Source organism: Solanum lycopersicum, chromosome 1 (assembly GCF_036512215.1).
Source record: "Solanum lycopersicum chromosome 1, SLM_r2.1".
NCBI classification, from domain to species: Eukaryota; Viridiplantae; Streptophyta; class Magnoliopsida; order Solanales; family Solanaceae; genus Solanum; species Solanum lycopersicum.
The window spans coordinates 5,346,670-5,351,700 of record NC_090800.1 but is presented as its reverse complement, the minus strand read 5'-3'; the positions used below and the strand labels follow the sequence as shown (position 1 = coordinate 5,351,700).

General features: G+C 27.2%; 1 non-coding gene across 1 annotated transcript; it reads left to right on the top strand.

Annotated features, from left to right (window-relative positions):
- Nucleotides 1-4,029: 4,029 nt before the first annotated feature.
- Nucleotides 4,030-4,102, top strand: TRNAV-UAC (transfer RNA valine (anticodon UAC)). The gene has a single exon. It is a non-coding gene; the product is annotated as a tRNA-Val (tRNA).
- Nucleotides 4,103-5,031: the final 929 nt, after the last annotated feature.

The following is a 5,031-nucleotide window of genomic DNA, read 5'->3' as shown; positions in this document are numbered from 1 at the left end:
AAACAAAATCAATTTTTTTTTTAATATTCTGGAAAGATATCATGTTCTCAGTAGACACTTTGGATTCTCCAGATCTCATACTCCTGTTCTACTCTACTCTTACTCCCACTTTCTTCATCTTTTAACACTGTTTGGTTCAAAAGAATCAGAACGTTATACGAAGATTTATAATTGTAAATCATGTTGGTGACAGATTAGATTATAAATATAAATAGGGATATGGTACAAACCAAAGTTTCAGAAACACAATTGAACTACACTAAAATCCTATTATCTCTTGATCTCACTTTTTCTTTTGTAATTTTATACATATTTTGATTTATGCGATATACTATGTGACTCCATTTAGTAGAATGGATAAAAAAAAGTTCACAAAATTTTAAAAAATGGGTTTGAGTGGAGTAATAAGACATCAGTTATGTTGCAGAAATTCTATTAAAAAAGAAAGATAAAAGAATCAACAAATATCAATTATGTTGCAGAAATTTTATTAAAGATAATTCAATAGGTCACATTTTATGCGAAAACTTTTGCTTACCCCAAAAATTGAGATCGATTTATATTTAAAAATAATTTAACCACAAATTTCAAAATAATTTTTTTTTCTGAAATTTTGAGTCAGTACATAGTTATAGTACATTTTTTTTTTCAAAAAAAAAAAGACATAGTTCTAGCACACGAAAATGGGAATGATGAAATAAAAATTAGGGCAACTTTCACATATATCAAATAAAAAATTTATATTTGTATGCTATAACAAAGTTTGCATAATCACGCTTCATAGCAAACATAAAACTGTATAATTCACTATACATATACAATTGTATAATTCGTTGGCCTAAATTGTATAATTCGCTGGCCTATTTCCCTGCAATTGTATAATTCGCTATCCTATTTCACTGCAATTGTATAATGCACAATTGTATAATTCGCTGCCTATTTCACTGCAATATTTTTATAAAATTTGCTTTGCATACAATTGAATCGAATTAAAATGTAAGTATTTTGCATAATTATAAGCGTATAGCAAGAAGATATATATTTTTCTCTCGCTTTATACAAAAACAGAAACACAATATATACACTTCTGTTGTATAAAGCTAGAGAAAATTGTATTTCACTGCAATTGTATAATTCGCAATTGTATAATTCGTTGACCTTTTTCTCTGCAATATTTGTATAAAAATTGCATTTGTCTACAATTGAATTGAAGTAAAATGTTTGTAAATTGTATAATTAAGTGTATAACACGAAAATATATGTTTTTGCATGTGTATATACAATTTTCTCTCGCTTTATGCAAAACAGAAACAGAAATTATACACTTCTGTGTATAAAGCGAGGGAGGCGAGCGAGAATGGGAGAGTGGTGAGCGAGATTTTTGGGAGAGAGGCGCCTGTCAAACTTTGGCTAACGTTTGCTATGGAACACAATTAAATCAAACACTAGTTACTCCATTTATTTTAGGTTATTAGTTTGCTATTATATACAAATTTCCCCTAAAATTATTACTCCTATTAAACTTATTCTTTTGGTGATATCCTAATAATAATATTAACAAGTCTTTTTTTTTTACCAAAAAAAGCATTGGTACATCAATAGCTCGAACTCTTTTTGTTTTTTTTTGTACATCAATAGCTCGAACTCTTTTTGTTTTTTTTTTTTGTATTTCCATACTTTTGGATGATACATGTATATTGGGAAGTATTTTTAAAGGATTCGAAATAACCATAGTAAAGTAAAGCATCATAAATATACTTAAATTGTCTTTTTTTTAAAATTTTATATCTAAATTATTAAAAATGCATACCTAAATTATTACACATTAATTTGAGAAACATACTTCAATAGTATGTGTATTATATTCTTTCTTTTACTTAAAAGAAAAATCTTATTATTCGAGATGAATGAAACACTTTACCTTGACATTTTTTTTAATATAAATTATCGATATTAGTTAAAAGTTAAAAGACTAAAGTATATCTATCTTAAAACAAAAGTAGTTAATTTTTTAAAAAATAAAATTTAAAATTCTTTTTACCTCCAATCCACCGACTCCAAATAATTATATCCCATCCAATCTAACTCTCTGCTCTTAATTTCTTTTCCTCATTTCTATGATTTGTGTAACATATACACATATGTTTTTAGGGAATAAATAATATCCTACTTGCGTATTAAATATAATAAAAATAAAATTTATTTTTTAAAAAATCTTGCGGTAAACAAAAAATAAACTCACCTAAAATTATTTGTATATAATATGATCAGATAATGATACTTTAATTTTTAATTTTTAATTAATATTAATAATTTATTTAAATTTTATCGAGATGAAATATTTTATTCATATAAAACGTTATTCGTGATTATTTTAATTGAAACTCATATTTGTAATAAATAAAATTAAATATAAAACTCACACTGATAATTAAAGTATACATGTGAGTTGGGGATGGGGAGAGAGAAGAAACTCGTGGAAGCATATTTGGAACGTGGTACCCAAAAATATATATATTTCTATTAATTTATACTTTAGCCTTTTTTTAATACATTCTATATATTTATTTTAGGAAAACTTCATATATGTCCATTTTAAAAATAATTTATTACTGTTTATAGCTATAATTTTATAATTATAATTTGTAGCTACATGTTATATGGAGAAGAGAGGCGCGTGAGATTGCGAGAGAGGAGAGAGCCGAGAGAGGAGGAAAAGAGTGGAAAAAAAGTGAATTGTATATATATATATTGGTTAGATAATTGTATATTATACATATGTATCTGTATATATGGCAAGAGAGATTGGGAGAGAGAGGAGAGAGGTGAGCGAGACTGGAACGGAAGGAGAGAGACGAGCGAAAGAAGGCAGAGAGTGGGAGAGTGGTGACTTATATATGTATATAATTGTGTATTATACATATACATTTGTATATAGGGCAAACGAGTTTGGGAGAGAGAGGAGAGAGGAGCGAGGCAAGCGTGAGAGGGTAGAGAGTTGGAGAGGTGAATTGTATATGTATATAGGTTAAATAATTGTATATTATAAATATGTATTTGTATATCCTGACGAATTATAAATATGTAGTTGTATATTCTGGCGAATTATACAAATACAAACATAATAATTATTCAAATTCGAAGTCAGCCCACATAATTAATGTATAATGCTAGTCGTGAATGGTAATTATAACAAACTATAGCTATGATGATTAATTAAATATTATAAATTTGCTTTATTGCGTAATTTTCTCTTTTTTATCTTATCCATCAATATATTTCTATTAATTTATACCTTAGCCTTTTTGAAACTTACAATATTTATACCTTTACAAGAATTAATTTCAGCAAAAAGAATTTTTTTAATTAATTTTAATTTTTTTCTAATAATGTGAATAAATAATATGTGAAAGAGGAAATACTCTATATGAATTTTCAGTTTTTGTGAGTGCTATTAATGGTCCACCAAAAGCACACGTTTTTTGAACTTATAATTTTTTTCATCATATAATCCCCTCAATAAATGTACTTTAATTTACACCTCCTTTTACTATGGTACTCTTCTTTTTTATTTTAACATATAACATATACAGCTCATCTTACTGAAAAAATTATAAATGGAGTCTGCTAGGTAATTTACAAAGTTAACCTTATGAACTACCAAATTTTAATAATATAGGTCGCAATTATTTCTTTATAGGAAATAAACAATGAAATGGATATATAATATGAAGTTTCTAGTTTTAATAATAATAAGACATAACATATTAGGCTATCGTATTTGTATCAGTTTCTTTTAGAAATACATTACTTTACAAAAATTCAACACATATTCAATAACATTTTCGAAAACTACGAACAACATGGAGATTCATTGATTTTCCATTTCATTAAGGAGCTTTCTTACAATGACAATAGGTAAATTTTTCTTTTTATTATTTTCCAAAATGTTGATAAACTTGAAAGATATATAAAAGATACTTTGTAAGATAATTATAATAATATAATATAACAATTGTAAACATGAAAGTTGCTGTGGTGTAGTGGTTATCACGTCAGTCTTACACACTGAAGGTCCCCAGTTCGATCCTGGGCAGCAACACTCAATTTTTAATTTTTTTTTAAGTCACGAATATTACGTCTAGGGTGTTTTTGGTATGAAAAAATATTTTTCAATTTTATTCATCTTAGATTGATCAAATATTTCTAGGATTTCACGATGATTTCGCTAATGAAATTAGAGAAAACAAGTCCTATAACTTCAGGAGCAATAGATAGTGAAAAAATTGTTTTGTTTTGAAATTAGTTGGATCACTTTGTGTTGTGAAAACTTTCAAATTATTGAAAAGGTCAAAAACAGGTTTGCATTTGGATGTGTTTGTACTTGTATTTTATATCTAGAGAAGCAAAAGTTTTTTGGGTTCAGTTGTTCATTTGGCCCAACTACATAGGGCCATGAGCTTGGGTCAAACCCACTTACAAGTCCAAATGGGATGGGACACCTAGTTTATTTGTTAAAAATTAGGAAAAACAACCTAATTACAATGACTTTCTATTGTATCATTGTAATTAATTATTGAATATCATATTTTATGATAGATATATGTATTTTTTCTATAGGATACACAATGTAATATAAATACATTTGAAGAGAGACAAGCGAGAGTGAAGAGAGACGAAATACAAATACGAAATACAAATACATTGGGAGAGAGGCAAGCGAGATAGGAGAGATACAATCGAAAGAGTCCGTGCATCCACTTGGATCCGATACAATGTACATGAAATGAAATATACCTAATTTTGACTTCGTGTATTTAGACGCGTCAGATACATATATCTAGAGATCAAAATCTAACATGAATTTTCATTTTGAAAATTCAGAGCAAACGTAATTAGGCCCTAAACTAATAAAATTAGTGTTGTTTGCTCTAAAAATTAAAGGGACAACTTATTCTAACACTGTCATTCAACTTACACCTATATATATATATCCACTTCAAACACGTAGGTTTGACAAAATTAAATTTC